Source organism: Dromaius novaehollandiae, chromosome 1, assembly GCF_036370855.1.
Source record: "Dromaius novaehollandiae isolate bDroNov1 chromosome 1, bDroNov1.hap1, whole genome shotgun sequence".
NCBI lineage: Eukaryota > Metazoa > Chordata > Aves > Casuariiformes > Dromaiidae > Dromaius > Dromaius novaehollandiae.
The window spans coordinates 147,578,882-147,596,797 of NC_088098.1; the positions used below are offsets into that span (position 1 = coordinate 147,578,882).

General features: G+C 41.8%; 1 long non-coding RNA gene across 1 annotated transcript in view; it reads right to left on the reverse strand.

The window, feature by feature from the left end:
- Positions 1 to 344: 344 nt before the first annotated feature.
- LOC112984977 (uncharacterized) overlaps positions 345 to 17,916 on the reverse strand; it is a 91,366-nt gene continuing 73,794 nt past the window's right edge. The window contains exon 4 of the long non-coding RNA XR_010386138.1: positions 345 to 2,530. This is a non-coding gene — a long non-coding RNA (uncharacterized LOC112984977). The remainder of the gene's footprint in view (positions 2,531 to 17,916) is intronic.

Consider the following 17,916-nt stretch of genomic DNA (forward strand, 5'->3'; position numbering starts at 1 on the left):
AACTCATTGCCACAGCATGCCATAGTGGTTAAAGGTACAAATAAGCAGACATTTCATGCCCTGAAGCAACTTACTTTATGTCCCACCCTGTTTTTTGTCCTCTCCAGTCTATCTGTGAAACATTTTGCTTTTCATATAAAGGCTAATCATCTGGGGAAAGATTTTCTTTTGAACATATAAAAAATGCTGAAAATAAAAATAAAAAACATATTAAAAAGGCTCTAAAAATAATCATTGCCAAGTGTTAAAAAATGTGGTTCATTTCAAATGTTACTCAGACCTCTGTGAAACCTGTCAGCAGGATTTCATATGAATATACAAGCCCATGGAAGTAGGTCTCAGAAAATAATCAGAGCTTTAGATCCCTACCAAGAATCAGGATTACTTAATGGTCTCTTCTGATAGTCTCACACAGCAACACTATTTTCCTGACAGAAATTTAGTTTCTTTATAAAAACTAATACAAAAACCCTCAGTGGTTAACAATAAAGTTTGCTTTCCCCATGGCAGCGGTGAATTCTTAGCGCATTTCCCTAATTCTCCTTTTGCTCAAGCATAGTTCAGTGAAGCTGTTTAGTGTATACTGTACATAACTGGAGAAATGGCAGATTTGAGCATTTATTTTTCTCTATTGGAAGTTTACAGTTTTTCAGTAACTCCTGAGAAGTTTCAACAATGATTTCAAAATACAGCATCCCCTCAGTAGAATATTCTTCTTTAAAAATATTGCCATGATTTGCCCAAACTCTGTATCACTTGAGTCTTAGTATCTGTAACTAGTATTTTGTTTTGTTTTTTAAGAGGTTATAATATTGCCAACTCTGCAGCATCTTTCTGAACACATCTTCCAAGTGTGAGGTGATGTCTGTAATTCAAACACTAAATCTTGGCACAATAAGGGATTCAAGAAAAAAAAAATTCAATATAAAGATGAGCATCACATCGACCAAGTGGGCAAAGTTGGAGGACACTGACAAATCTGTAGAAGATCAAAAGCTCTGTAATTCATGTGATCAGGACAGATATTAAGATGTCAGATGTTATAGTCAGGAAAAAGTTTGTAAAAAATATAATTTTTGCCTCCGTGCAATTGCATTTCCAGTAGATCCTTCTACTGTCATCAGATACGTGATTGAGTATGACAGTTCCAATTTTACTTTAATTTTAGAAAAATGTTATGCTATTATATTGTTAGACAAGAGGAAGATTCTGCCATCCAGTGGTGAAAAATTACCCTTTAACTTTAAGGCTATAATTTACACTAAAAGCGTATTATACCTTTAATCAAATTGGGGTGTTGGGCTACTGTAAGAACTTCTTTTTCTTTTGTTCCTGAACCAACACAGAAGCCAATTTTATAGAAGGATAAATGTACACTGGTAAAGCTCATATGCGTGCAGTGTATGGATATACTGCACCTATCGTTGACTGCCAGTTTTGTTTTCTTATTAGTGCACATGGTCTTGGGACCCAGTGTAGTTTAGGACACTTGTGTGGCATGTTTTTCATGCAGCAGCAGGGCGCGTTTGGATGAATGCTGGGCTGACGTACCCTTGCAGTCAGCCTGTACCACGGGCTGCAGGAGGGAGAGGAGATCAGAAAGGGAAACATCTTCTCCTGGGGCAGAGGAGAACGGGGCAAGCGCATTGGGCTTGACTCAGCTCTGCCTGAGGCTGTTAGCTGCCAATCCATGTTCATCTTCTTCCTACCAGAGCAGGCACTGGCAAAGCCAGGAGTCAGTCTTGGATCATTTATTAAGAAAAAGACATTTATTAACATGCAAATATGTATCAAAGCTTTCCCTCAGATAATAATTAGTGGTTGTACCTCCTTTTAGTAGCGTTCTTATTAGAGACAGGTGCACATACTAACCCAAGGCGGTGTGAGGCCTCAGCCACTGCAGATGTGGAGGCAGTGGGCACTTGGTGATTTGCCCCTCTCAGCCAAGGTCACGTTCTTTAGCCGCTTGTGGCTTTTGTGACAATCTACCTAAGCTACATGGCATCATATCAATTATGTGGATCCCTGTTGTACTGTATATTAGAAGGGTACTGTGGCTTTATTAATCATTCTAGAGTATTTTAAGTAATATATATATTTTTAAGGTAGTAAATAGCATTTCCGGAGCTGAGACATCACTCCAGAAAGCTGACTACCAGTTGGTGCCCACTGTGCTTAAACAGCCAATAAATCACTTGAGATTGCTTTCTGGAAGACTAGTAATAAAGGCCAGCAAAGCTCTAGGACAAAACAAGAAATGAAAAGCTATACAAGAATCTATCCCACTGCAGGCCAGGCAAAAAAAAAGTCTCCACTCTGAAGACGATTATGGCTGAATATGTTATTTTGTTCATGTGACACTGATAACAGTTTTGCCACTGAGAAGACATGCAGCCATTTCTTGAAGTAGGCCAAGCCTGAGGAAGGGCACAAAAAGAGTTGAAAGAATCAATACGTGAGTGGACAAAAGCATTATTCAAGGTTGCCATGGTGTCCAGATCCAGGGAAAGGCCCAGATTCCAGCTTGATCCTATTAATAGAAGAAAATGAGAAGAAAGATGTCATCACACCCAGTCTGAGACATAAGTGCCAGGAGAAAAGTTGATCCTCACAAGCTGCTATCATGCACAAAACTTTTCTTTGCGGCAAATGAAATTAATTACTGCTCCAATTACTCCCCACAAGTCTGTCACCCTAAGGGGAGTTGCCTAAACAGACTGGACTTTTCTTCCAAGCCATAAAGCAGAGGAGAATTGCCTGTGCTCTTTTAGGGCAGTGCATAGCCACGGTGGCCAGGGAGGAACACACAGAAGACTAACTAGACCGTGCTTTGACAACACTGAAAACCTGAATTTCTGTCCAGTACCAGCACTGCCACAGGCTTAAATACACTTACCATGGCTGGAAGACCATTTTGTTTTACCAGATTTGACCCAGGAGGTTTACTCACTTTGGCATCCCCACAAGTTAGGTAAGCCAGGCTTGGGCCTAATGTACTTGAGCTAAGGATTGACCAAAAATACCTTAAATGCTCTTAAGTATATGAATCCTTAGTTCAATACTGCATTCACTTATCATTCCCTTCTTATCATAAAAGTCTGACCCATTCCAAGTGTCTACAGATAAGGAAATAGTTTTGAGCGTACTCTCAGCGTCCAAATTCCTACTCTGGAAAAGTACATGGAGATACTTTGACTTTAAGGATATCAGCAGCACAGGAGCACAGATCTCTTGAAAAAAATCCTTCTTTCTGGGAGGACACAGTGCTGCACCATGTCTTGTGAGGGGGACACCCCTGGTCTCCCTGAACTGGGAGAAGGATGAGCAGTGGCAAGCAGCCTGCCCTCCACCAGTGCCACTGCAGGCAGGACTCACCTCACAGATAAAGGGACCAAAACATAGGTGTTTTCATGGATGTCTGAAGAGCAATTCAGCTGGCCAGACATCAATCTCTCTTTTAGGGCTCACTGGATACTGGGACTCCCTTGAACACCTCCCCATTGATGATAATGGGAGCTGAGCTGCCTACCTTGCATGAGGCTCCTGCATGTGGGCATGTAAGTTTATATGTTGGAGTTTAGATGCCCATTGGTCTGTAGGGTCAGGGAGGAGGAGAACACAGCAGAGCTGGAGTGCATGAATGCCTCAGGTAGACTTTTACCCACAGGGGAGAAGGGAGAGGGAACCAGGCAAGTGAATGAGATGCAGCCAATCTGGGAATATTCATCCTTTCTAACATAGGCCTGAGGGACAGCCATCATTGAGACTGTGCCTTGGGACTTGTTAACCTGCTGCATTAACACCCAGTGCCCTCATTTAGAAGAGCTTTCTGAGGCTTTTCTTCCACATGCAGCCTCTTGAAATATTGATTGGGGGAGTGCTGAATTTGTTCACCTGTCAGTAGGAGAGCTGTAGGTGGGTGGATGGAAGACTGTACGGTGCTCTCAAGCAATAATTGTCAAAGAAACTGACTATTTTTCAGGCCGAAATCATACATTTCTGTTGTTTTTTACATGTGTGTGCAAGAGAAAATTATTCCTTGGACTAAAATTAGCTGTAGAGATGGTGAACTGCTCTGGCAGAAAGCTGAAAATATTTACATTTAAAAAGATGAGGTTGTGGAACTTTAGTATAATATGGGTTTTTTCCACTTCTGGTGCATTGTATGCAAGTGTTTGACTTGGTTTTATTTTATATTCAGAGTTTAGCTGGTATCTTCACTGAAAGGAGAAAACTGTATTATGGGCAAAACTGATTAGTCAAAGAGAAAACACAGTTGACCAGTCTTTCCCATCTAGTATCCAGGTAGATAAATAAAAACTGCATAAAGAAATTCATTTTTAGATAAGTGAAATCTTTGCCTCAACCATCCTTTCTTGGGAATCAATTTTACTAACAAAAAAGTAGACTAAAATCACAAGCACAAGCTCCGCACAAAAGCAAACCCTTATGCAGAAGATACAGTATAAAAGAGCTGCATCTCCCAAAGACATTTTTGGCTATGGGATTCATATTTTCCACAAGATCCACTTCTTACTGAGCTTTATTCCTGCAACTTTATGCTCACAAGACAGGTTCTTTTGATTAAAGTTATACATGTGCTTAATCAAGTACAGAATAAGACAGCATTTATTCACTATTTTTATAAAGCAATTATGAATGACTCACTTGCATGTGATTTGTTCAGTAAGAATTATGAGCCTTTTACCTCCCTTCTGGTAATGTGGGAGTGCTTTGCTTTTTGATTTATCGTCATTTTCTTGGGAGGGCTGGTTCCATAGGTTAGGTAAATGATCAAATACTTATCTTTTTCCTTATCTGAGGTTTTTGAGGATTGCCCCTCCCTCCTGTGATGGCCTCCTATGATGACCCCAATAACCAGAGTAGCTCAACCCATGTCAGCATCAGATTGGTCTGAAAGCAGGACACAGCCTGAGAAAAAGCAAAATGCACTCATGGCTGGGTTTGGACCCACTTCATGCAGCTCTCCACATCAAGTAAAGGGCATTGCAGCTCGCAGAACAAATTGTAGGACCAGAGTTTCTGCTGGCAGATGCCTTCAGTGTCAGCAGAATTATACCCCGAGGGAACTTAGGCATTTCAAAAGTGGCAAATATTTTAAAGACTATTTTAAGAAGGTTTCAAAGGGAAACATTACTCAGAACAGTCAATACTCCCTATTTCCAAGAAGTCAGGAAAATCTGAATTCCAGAAATGGGTTATTTCCTCTTTGAGGAAAAATGAGCTGGCAAAGATGCTGGATACCAGGGAGGGAAAACAGACGAATATTGGTATTATTTTGTCTGAATAGTGCGTATGCCCCAAGGAATTGCTTTATTTCTGGCCTACTGGCTGTGGAGTTAGATCAAATGCATTTTTTAAAGGAACCAAGTAGGAAATGTGAAACAATGGCCTACTTAAAAAACACTCTAACAAAAGCTCAAACCCTCATCCTGCCAGCTTTGGTGACATGGCTGTGTTACCAGGGGTGAGATGCTGGAGATCAAAAGATCCTCGTTTGTTCCAAAATCTGCCTTACAGAGAGCAAGGAGAAGGCTGAGCTGTCAACTGGACCAAGAGTCAGAGTCTGCAATAAGGAGGTTGTAACTTTGGTGGAAAGAGAAGGGATAAATCACGGGAAAGAGGTGAGCTGTGTCTGAGGACCTGAATGATGTATTGCCAAGGCAGCATGTCAGCTGTCTGAAATCCAGATCTGCCTGTTGTTTTTCAGAATATAAATCATGCCTGATTTTGAACTGACAATTTTCAAGATCCCTCCAGCTTGTTCTGACACTCTACGATGTGATCCCACTGAAGTCACTGAGATTTCTAGTGGGGTAATGGTCTGCTCATCCCAATAAAGATATGATTATCTAGTATAAAAATGGTGACATTCTGTAAAGCTGCTGTACAGCTAAATGACATTTGGTTGTCACTCATTAACAATGTAAGATGATACATAGAGTCACAAGACAAAATATCACCAAAGCCTAAAAAAAAAGAAAAAGCCAGAGGAAGCCTGTTTCCTCAGAAGGGTGAAGTACTCTCAAAGACAATATAGAATATTCATCCTGCCAGTGACTGATTCAAAACAGGGGCTATTCGTTTACCCGCACACTATCTTGAGAGCTAGCAAGGAGATGGAGGAAGCAGGAGGGAGCAGAAAAGCTAAACAAATAATGTAAAGAGTGCCTCTGGATCAAGCATTGCAGCTTGGCTTTCCTAAAGTATCTCTATCTAAATTAACAGAAAAAATTCTGGGCTGCTCAGTTTCTGCCAGTTTCTACGAGGTTCAATTCAGAAGGATTCAGTAGGGTTCAGCAGGGGACTGAGCACTGAAACAGCTTGCCCAGAGGGGTTTGGAGTCTCCATCCTTGGAGATATTCAAAACCCAACTAGACACAGCCCTGAGCAACCTGCTGTAGGTGACCTTGGTTGAGCAGGGCATGGGGGGGGGGGTTGGACCAGAAGATCTCCAGAGGTGCCTTCCAGCCTTGACCATTCAGTGATTTTGCTTTCTGCTCCTCTCCACTCCTGACTCATCAGCCCTGGACTTTGTTCCCTAACTTGCTTTTCTAGAGTAACCATCTGGAAACATGGGATGGGCTGTACCACTGAATGTACAAATTACAAGTGTTTGCACCTTGCTGAATTTTTCTTTCCAGGATATATTTCTTCAGATGGACATGAACAGATGATGTTGCCCTCTCTTGAGAAAGGGTTACTTACAGTTTACACAGAAATCAACTCTCAGCAGCACTGTAACTGGCATCCTCTGAAACACAGCATTTATTCTTAGGATTGTACCATGCAAGCCTGTGCTGAGGACCAAACACCTCTGCAGTCGTCTTTGTCATGAATGTTAGAGCTCAGCTGCAAATTTCAAATTTCATCCAAATATCCACAAAGCCTGAAGCTGCTTGAATCTGATGTTCTTGTTCAAATCAGTTTTATATAGCAAATTCCAGACCAACTAGTTGACCTAAACTACCCTGGCTGCAAACACGTTTTAGTTCAGGCCTATCCATTATGTGGCAAGTATCTCTACAGCTGTTGTCATTTGCCAAAAGCAACAGGCTTCTGTAAAGAAACAGGTTTGTGTTTTTCATTACTTTCAAGCTGATTATAGAGGCAGATAAAGTAGAGCCTTTTCAAGTCTGTGCCCCTAAATCTGACAAACAAGCCTCAAAATACAGTGAAACAATCAGAGTCCTTCCCCCCAGTCCAATGACATCCTTTACCTGTTTGCAAGACCAGGAAATGAGATGTCTATAAACAAAACGCATCAAGCGAATATGAACTACTTGCATAGTTTACAGATGACTCCAATCACCATAACGGAAAGACCTTCCCTTGAGTGCGATCCTGTATGTCTTTGCTTTTTTACTTGCCCATCCCAAACTTTCACTGGTGAAAGGACTTCTTCCAGTGCAGGGAAAAATAGAAAATGGCTTAGCAAAATAGAGCACTTTTCTCAAGGAAAATTGATGCTCCCAGAAAACATGCTCTACATATATTGACCATGTGAAACAAAAGAGAAATTACCCATTGACAAAGTTCCCGTAGGAGGTGTTAAAATCTGGAGTTGTTAAAGCAAGACTAGTTATCTTTTCAAGACAATTGGGTCTAGTTAGAATGGCTTTTGTGAGAATTTCTGAGTAAAAGTCTGTAGATTGGGTTATACAAGAGGTCAGATTGCACAATCACAATGTTCCTTTCTGGATGTAAAATCTATAAATTTCTGTTAGGAGCATTGGCTTTCACAGGCTGCTAGCTTTCTGATAAACTCTCTGCTGGGTCTCAAATTCTTCATGTTTGGTTTCAGAGGACAACATTATTCATACATTAATTTTGAAAGAAATTTTTCAGCTGCCTAGAGATTGAGTGAATAAAATCTTCCTTCAGCTTAATAAAAAACACAAAACAATCATTCGTCTTCCTCTGTTGAGACTTTTTGCTCAGAACAAAAAACTGCAAATTTATGCAGCGGACCCTGTGTCATCACTGGGAGTCAGTGTTCACTACCAGAAGAGAAGAGATGCCAAGCAAGGAAGTTAGGTGGGAACTCGAAAGCAGGCACTCAGGGTATACCCAGAGTGCCATGGTGCATCCACCCTACAGGGGTTGTCCTAGGGTCCAACCTGCACCACCTGCAGTCCATGACCACAAGCATAAGATCATCGGTGCCATTATCCACCAGCATCTGTTAGAAACAGGGGAGAAACCCAAGCCAGAGCTGGCTGCCTCACAGTCTGCTCCCCCACGGCCTGACTACACCTTCCCCTGAGCCTGCGGTAGATATTGGCTGCCTCCAGCAGGAGAGACCCCAAGAAAGGGGGGGACGGTGCCGAAAGCATGGAGAAATCCCAGCAATACTTCACGCCTTTGGCTGAGATGGGGCTGCAGGAGACCCAAAATGCTGGAGTATGGCCAGGTGTGCGGCCAGGGTGAACTCATGTCAGGGAGGTCATTTGTGGTGAAAAATGAATGCCATTCACCCTTCCCTTTTAAGGCTTTGCAGCACTTGAAATATATTTAAAAAAAAAAAAAGTTTGCAAAACCACCTAAACTGCTAAAATAGTGATGCCAAATACATTGCAGCAGAATCTGCTTTAACCTTCTCTTTTCAAATAGTCTTCATCTATTATGTCTTTGCTTTTCATCTTCATGAGAAATATCCCCATCTGTTTGGTGGCAATAATTCTGAGTTTCAGTGTTTTGCTCCAAGGTGAAGGAAAAACCAAACTATTATTCTGTTCACTGAAGACTAGAAAAATGGCAAATATCGTAACAGACTCTAAGATTGAGATGGGACAGCGTAAGTTTCCCTCTACATAAAAGAGCAATTTGAAAAATAATCTCCTTAAAAAAGCATGTCTGACACTTGCTTTTTTTCATTTTCTGGAGCTCTCTTTAGAGACTTATTGAGGCTCCAGTTGTTTAAGGTACAAGGACAGTATCATTTGCTACAGACTCTTTTCTTTCTGCAGAGCAGATTCAGTCCTTGTAAATGGATATCTCCCTTTTTCCTTTTTTCCCCTCTGGAAACATGCCTGCTTACTGCAGGTCTGCATTTGGCCCTTTGTCTTTAACTACAAGGCCGCTCGCTTGACTGATTGCCTAGGAATTCACGTACACATTAAAAAAAGCTGTTTCACTTTATATGGGTTAGCTGGGAATGTTTAGATGGGAACTGAAGTCCTCCTTAGCCATCATCTACTTGCATCTTTTTTTCCTCCATTCTTTCCCAACCCTGTCTCTCAGAGCATTTAATATCAAATGATATCTGACGCACCCGTTGCACCAAGCACTGTACAACTACATAATTAGGCAGTCCTTACACCCACCATTCCCACAGGATTTCAGAGGGCTAAGGGAAGCACAGAGGGATGAGGAGGCTTATTATCCCAGCCAACCCGGAGGGAATATTGCGGAGCGATCCTTCTCCTCAGCTGCACTGCTCCCGCTGGCTCAATAGGGCAAGGTGAAGCTCAGAGGGCATCAGTCTCCAAGTCAGCTGCTTTAATTCCCAGTCGCTGTGAGCGACCAACCTTTTCTTGTGATTTGGGGAAGATTTATTTAGGATTGCTGGGGAGCTGTCTCCCAGCTGTTCAGGATTAGGGCTCTTTCACTCCCAGCCTGTCTGGAACCACTTATATATTAATTGGAAGTGTTTAGATGGAAATTTTGACCTGGTGTTCCAGCAGCACATTGCTTCTGCTGGACATGGACTGAGAAACTGTGTTGCGGTACAGGCTGTTGTCCATTATGTTGGTTTCCCATACCTAGAGATTTCTTTGTAGAGGAAAATATAAGGAAGATGTAGACATCTTATAAATAATTACAGCAGTCCTCCTGAAGTCAGACAAATGCAGATAATTATTCACCACTCAAGGAAAGGAAAATGACAGGTGATCAATATAAATGCTGAAATACAAGGGCAGGAGCTATGGCTCACAACAGTATGTATTGAAACACAAAGTATAGTTTGGGGCCAAGCATTTCTTTTTTTCATAGAAAGACTCTCTTCTTCCAAAATCTGAGAAAGAGCAACCACTTCAAATTAAGATTACCAAGGTGGTTTCTCAAAACCTTTTTGAAAAAAAGATTTGCCAGTGTTAGGTATCATTCTTATTTCCGTATTTCTTCTGATGAAAGCAACATTATCTATTACTGACTTGTGGTATATAAAAAGTATGAAAAAAATGTTCTTTTTGTTCTAGTTCAGTCAGCAATTATTTTTTTTCCTTCAATTTCTTTACATAGATTTTTTCTTAGTAGCATCTGTTTTGCCTTTTATAAATTAACTGTGTAAGCACAACAAAATCAAAAAAATGTCAAAGCTGTGGAATTTTCCCTTACAACCACACAAAGCCAAGTTTTAGATGATTGTGTTCCAAAGACTGTAAATCATCTCAGGTTATGGAATTTAGGTTCAGGTTCACTAAGGTGGCTATTATGAAGCTCAGCAAATCTATATCCAAGTGTGATTTGTTGCAGGGAGGGTAGTTTGGTTTGGGTTCTTCTGTGGGAACTTTCAATACCTTTATCCAAACATAAATTTTGCCAGGTTCATATTTCAAAATCTTCCTTAAATGGACCAAAAGCCCTCTCTCAAGCCTATGACAACTGTGATCAACCATCCCAAACAGAGTAAAAACAAAAATTTAGAAACAAATATTCTCCAAGGCAAGTGTTTATAGTCAGCAAAAGAGGTTTTAAATACAGCTCTCTGGGTAAATCCTGGCAGATGAACTTAATTAAGAGAAGAAAACAATTAAATAGCAATGTACAACAAAAATTTCATAAATTAAAATTCTCTATTAAAGCTCCTTATTAGGAAACAGGACCATTATCATTCTGCTGTTTTCCACAGAAGGAAGGACAGCATCTTTTGTGTGTGCTCATGGGGCATCCCCCCTACAATATAAGCCTGTGTTCACAGTGGCCCAACTGGCAGCTCACAGCCCATGGGATATTTCTATCTGGTCTCCTGCCTTTCCTCGCAAAGAGCCTGACAATATTCAGAAGGAAAATGATGCTGGGGCAGCCAGTGCATCCTCCTGAGCACGTGCCACGCCAGGCACAGAGCTGGCCCAGGGTTATTGCCACTGCTCCTGGAGTGGGGACAAGGGGTGAAGGAGACTGGGGTGCGGGTGCTTGGCCAGGCACAGAGGCAACCACAGGCTTTTCCAGGTATGGAAAAGGTGTCCCAACAGCAGGTCTGGCCATCCCAGCTCCTGAGCTTTGACCAGCCCAGGGCTCCCTGACTGACAGACGGATGGGTAACAAGAAATGAAACCTGGATTTAATCCTATCTATTTTTCCCTGCCATGACTGCCCCATAGAACATGGATAAGAAACGTGAGTCCTTTCTGATCCAGGTAATGCAGATTCTGGGCTTTCATTTTGGAAAGGATGCTACCTTTTGAAGACCAATTAAATGCAACAGTCCTCCAGAAATCTTGTGGCACAAGCTTTTCAGAAGACTTAGGGCAGTCCTGACCTGTGTCCTCTGCAGAGGGCTGGCAGCTGAGGAAGCTCACCGGGAAGCACCACTATGGGATGTGCCTGAGCTACAAGTGTCCAGAGGCCAGTGATTGCTTGGTGAAATGTCCCATATATTCTGGTCCTCCTTCCAAGGTGTCCAGGATTAGCCACTCTTGAATAATTATTGCTTTCCTCAAAGATCTGACCCAGAATGGCCATTCTTTTATACTTCTGCAACAAGTGTGCAATGGTCACTGAAAGCATCTTAGTTCAATGGCTAATGAAATTAATAGAAAAATTCACATCAATTCAGTGGGTTTGGAGCAGTCTTATAATTCTTTCTGGCTATCATTCTGTTTTTATTAAGATATAAATTAATTTAAAAAATCAGAAACTCTAAAAGTTCCAGAAATAAATAGTTCCACAAATTCTTGTAAAAATAAACAACATAAACTATTGTATTTCAGCTATTATTGCTGCTGTCACTATTTTCAAATCTGGCTGGGAATTCAAGACACAATGTCTAATACACTGAAGTTAGAAAGAAAAAATCCAGAATCTGCAAGAATATGAAAACTTCAGGGTATTAATGTTTAAAGGAAGATAAGGAATATCCTGAGTCTCCCATAAAAAGACAAAGACAATTTACAGCAAGTGCCAAGCAATCTTGTTTGCTCCCAAATCTTCCTATAGCATGTATGATAGGGTTATCTTTAATTGCTTCCAGCCTACATCTAAAGATGAAGAACGTTACCAGCTGGTTGGAACAGAGCTACCTTACTGGTCATTATCCATTAAAAAATGTCTGGCACATAAAAAAATTGCACATAAATTGGGTATCTCTTCAGTTGAAGTTTTTTACCTCACCAGCTGTCAGCATTTCACAAACCTCTGTCCTCCCCAGAAGCTGTGCCCAGGATATTTCCTCTTCTCTTTTGGGCCTCAGTCCTGCAAGATCCTGGATGTTTTGCATCGTGCATCGTGCCTAAGCGAGGACTTGACAGTCACACACAATGAGGTCCACAGTTTTCAAACTAGGGGCATGTTGTGCACCAGAGTGGTGCCAGTTCTTTCCGAATCTTGGTAAGAAAGAATGCCCCCTCAAATCTTTAAGTTTAATATGGTTTAATTGGAATATTCAAAATTAGGAGCACAAAAAAATTCCAAGATAGATTCGCAAGCATCAGCTACAAAGCAACAGCTGGGATCCTGGAGCGTGGGACCATCAGTTATGTACAAAGCAACAGGGCACCCTGGGCAACCTCATCATGAGACATCTGTGTGAGATTGCACCCTGGGAGAATTGCAGACCATTGCCGAAGCTTACTGGCAAAAAACAGGGAAGATACTAGGGCAATGGCTAACGTGAGAGAGTGAGTGTGCAAAATAATCAAATTGGGTAATACTCTGACACTATTAAGGAGGCCCTCCAGCAGGAGAGTGTGTGTGTGTGTCAGTGTGCTGGATTATAATGCTGATAACTAGTATACTTCAGGGCAGCAGATGCATAGATCAGCTGGTTGGGGTCTCCCGAGCCAGTGGGGATGTCACTGGAGATCCAGCACCCACAATCCTTATGCTTTTAGGCAGCAAGCACATGGATCTACCAGCTGGTTGGGGTCTGTCGGGGCTTCGCCGGGGATTTTGTGTGGCCATAAACACAACACTTCTGGGGCAGCAAGTACACAGGTCTGTCTGATGGTTGGGGTCTTTTGGGCTGGCAGGCCCTCACCAGAGACCTAGCACGTGTGTAAACATAATCATTGTGCTTGAACCTCCCCGTGGGCGAGATCTGCACTGCGTGCTGAGTCCTGATTGAGAAGTCCATCGAACGCTGCATCATCTTGTGGCTCCCAACATCAGAAAGGATGTAAGATTTAATTGCTAATCTTTTATTCTACTCTCATCTTTGAAAATTCTGATTAAACATCATATTATACCTAAAGATTTGAGTGGGCATTATTTCTTACCAAGATCTGGAAAGAACCAGCACCTCCCTGGCACAAAACAGGGCTGTGCTGGCTCAGTGCCAGACTGCTGAGCATCTTTTAGGATTGAGCCTTTTCTTAAGACTCTGCCACTTTTTCACTGAATTATCTCTTCTCCCAGAAAGGAGACTATTTGTTTCAACTGGGCTACTGTTGTAGTTAAATACTGCTCAGATTTAGCAGATAGCAGAACTACACTTTTGCCTACACTTGGTGCGCAAACCGAAGAGAAAAGTAATTCTAGCAAATGAGTTCTCTTAGCCTGAAACCATTCTCTGCACTAGAAAATATTTAAATGAAGGGGGAAAAAACTGGAATGTAAATGGGCAACGTTTTTTTAATGCTGAAAATGTTTCATATGACCTTATAAAAGGTCCTTTTTTCTCCTGGATGAACATCAATCTCATATATGCAGTACAGTATTGATTTGTCTTAAAGAAATTTCTTTCTCAAAGAAATTTATCTTTTAGTATTGCACTACAGATTCCTTTTCAGCAATAGAACTGCTGTTTTTTCTGAAACTGGCAACAGATTCCAATCTGTCCCCCCACTTTTCTTTCTACCCTTTTCTCCAGTAAGTGTTTTAAACCATAGCTGCTTCCATCCTTTTTAAGGGACAAAGCAAGTAGTAAGAAATGTGGCAAGTGACTGGAGGATTAGAAAAGGATGTCAGATGTCAAAAGCTCCTACATGATTTAAGAGTGAAAAATCACATTCAGGTCAATGAACCTTGTGATCCTAAGTCCCTTGGACATCTCTTGGAGGGGGCATCCCACCCCATGCTTTATTGCATCTTATCATTCTGCCATTTGGGGAAGTGAGACTATCAGTCAGTACAGCATTACCTGGGCTCAGCCTATGCGACTTTCCATCTGCCCTGAGGTAATTTATAGCACAGGCCAGGCTATATAATGTGCCATCCCACACTGCAGTTGTGGGATTTGTGTGCAGTCCAATGAGATTGTCACACAAACGGCACACACATGCCCCTCTTGTGCTCTCTTGCAGGTGCCAGTGAATGTGCTCCTCACTGAGAATTCAACTCCTTCGTTCTGCAGGGCTCACTTGGGATATGTCTCACACCAAAAATGCTTTCCAAATACAGTTACTTCTCCCAGATCCGCAGTGTTTGCTGTATTCTTCTTACTGACCATGAGGGTGTGATTGTGCTCATCTGGCACCTGTCAGCTGACCACCATGAAAAAAGTGGTGGTAGGCGTAGAAGCAAAGTAGGAGTAGAAGGCAGTCCTAAGCAAATACTAGTGTTTCTGCAGGCTGCAGACATTCACAAGGCATGTGAGATGTTATAATGCCCTGCTCAGTTTCCTGGCAGCTGCCAGGAAGAGAGTGAAGGTCTGCAGAAGGATGGGAAGATGTAAGAACAGAGTGTTGTAGGACCACTCTTGAAGGACTTCACCAGTGAATATATTGTAAGTCCTGGAAAAACTGTGACTACACTGCGAATCAGCTGTATGAAAAAGCCAAGGCAAAGCTTACGTATGCGAAGGTAAAGGAAGCTTGTGATCTTGTCTTAGATGTATTCTAGAGCAAAAGTGGAAGGAAAGGGCAAGATCCACCTAGCCAAATACAGATGTCTGCTCGGTAGATATCTCCACTCAATTTAGTATTCCTAGCTGCCTTGAGAGAGAGAGAGAAAAAAAAAAAATCATCTGAAGAGCATGATTCACCTCATCCTAAAGTAGATGTCTAAAATGTGTCAGATGAGTCACAGTCTAAAATTGCCTATTTTGCTCCATTGACTATAAAGGGAGCACAGAGTGATTATTTCAGATGAAGATACCTACAATTATTAATACATAAGATTAGATGAGTTAAATCTCCCCATAAAGTTCTCAGCAAGTGTTCAAGCATGGACACAGGCTTTGGTACACACCTGTTAATCAGTACAGGGATGTCCTCCGGAAGCTTTACACTGAGACCCATGCAGAAAGTCTTGCGACCACCTCAGCCATGAACTGCAGAATTTCTACTTGTCTATATCATCTCTTGATTTAAATACTGAGTCTTAAACCTATCCTATGAGTTATTCAAAGAGCTCTGACCTCTGCAAAAAAAAAAGTGATTTCTGAATAAAAAATACACCTGACATTAATTGTGTAGGTTTCTACATCACGGTTTCCACATAAATGCTTTGTGGGGTCTCGCATTTGAGCATCTAAGTCTGTACTTGGATACACAAACTGAATTTCTATGGTGAACTCAGCTAATGCAGAAGTAGGAGTTATATGTCTTTTTATTACATGGATATTTGAAATCTGGCCTATTACAACTAATACAATAGAGTGTGAGAGAATGAGAATGATTCAAGTGTTATTTTGTACTGGAATATAACTTAGAGGAAGAACATAGCTGGAAGAACTTCTACAGGCTGGCAGAGGATCAGAGGGAAAACAGGACACAGGGGCAAGCTGTGGATCCATAGTCCAAAGCAAAAGCTGGCTCTGACTGTACATTAGGATCTCTTCTGATGTGAGGAGCCTTTTCAGACTTCTGCAGATAGGATGCACTGAGACAAACTGCTTCACTCACTTTCTCTCCAGTCCAACTCATGAAAAGGGAAGAAACGGCAAGAAAACAGGGACCTTGCCAGTGGAACAGAAGCACAGTAAGCGGCAGGCTTCATTATACGTACAGCCAACCTTCCCTCAACCAAAAATAAATTATATAGTTCATTGAGAAACCACACCAAGGGGCAGAAATACCTCAACTGCTCTCCTCCACAGCCCATCCCATGTCCAGCACCACATATTCATTCTTGTGCTGTACCTGGATCGAAGATGCCTTCAAGAATTTACATGGGGCTGCAACAACTAGGAAGTTTCCTGAAACTTCAAGTTTAGTGTAGAAACCCCAACCAATACTGAGAGAATCAGCTCAAGACTGGTAGTATCATACTGTGAGTAAACTGCTACTTCCTGACCCGTCACCACACATGATGGAGAATTGACTGTGTGAACAGACATCTGTCTATATTGACTGACATGCATAATTCAAGTTGACAACAGATTTATTTGCCCTCTCCAAATGCATGTTTTCTGCAGAGGTGATCCAGCCTTTGCAAAGCTCAGGTTTCAGATTTGCTTTCGTCTTTTCGCTTCATAATGCCCAGACAGTTCAGATGGGAAGATCTGAAGCCAATAAAGAGAGGTGATTAAAAGACTGGAAGTTCTTTGTAAAGAAATGCTTCTTACATCTCCAGCAAACTGAAGATAAATTGCGGAGGCTTTCCTCCATTTAAGATACTGGTGACATTTGCACATCTGGTTCATGCAAGTCTTACAGAGCTTGAGACATCTGCACATGGCAAAAAGCACTTAGCTTCAGATATACATTCCCACTGAGTGTTATCAATGTGCAAGAAATTCTGTTCACATAACAAAAGTGCACATATAGTTTGGGGGGCTGTATTATATTTTAAAAAAAGAGACAGCAGGAGTATTCTCAGATACAACAGTAGGATAGTCAAAATGGTATTTAGCACACACAGCCCCTCTGACTGTGAGCCCCACACAGACTGATACGAAATGGCTGTGTGGATGCTTTTCTGCTCGGGAGAAGCTAAAGACATAGGGATGTGATGGCATCAGTGAACCACAGGCCTGCAACGCAGTGACGGCAGAGACATCCTGCTGCACGAGGAGGCAGGCAGCAGGGCTTTCAGGAGGAAGGTAGCTGAAGCGAAGATGTTAATGCAAGCTAGCAGCACTGTGCTGCAAGTACCAGTCTTGCCCCATCCGCAGGCATGTGCATCTTCTGCACCGTGCCCTTCTGGCAGGGACACATATGTCCCAAGGGCGCGTTGGCTGGCTTGGCTCAGGATATGACCCTTCACCCTGGTAGGATTTCAACTGCCTCTTGATCACGACACTGCCTTTGTTTGAAGATGGCCATAACTGAGGATTTTGTGTCTCTCAGTGAAAATGTAGCTCAGAAGCAGCATCCAATAACAAAACAATATCTTCCTTTGGTCTTTCACATTTCCTCTGTGGCTTATTTGTAAGAGGTAGATGCAACAGAGAAAGAGATCAGGAAGTGTATAATAACCTCCTGGTTATTTAATCTGTAAATACCAAGCTCTGAGGGGACTTTGATGTGAAAGTACATCAAAAGACAGGATTAGAATTCAAAATTATCTTGACAAACAGGGGATGTAGGCTGAAAAAAATAGCATAAAATTTAGTGAGATAAATGCAAGTTAGTTCAGGTATACAGAAAAAATCAGCTACAGACATATATGGTGGGGAAGAACTGGGTAGGAGTTGTGCAGGAAAGGATTAAGGGGTTGGCTGAATGTGAGCCAAGAGTTTTATGTGAAGATAATGCTAAGGTATATGAACAGGAGTGTAAGACACCTGAAATACCTTCCATTCAAAGCTCAGCTGTAGTTTAATGTCTGAGCATGGACATTGCATTTCAG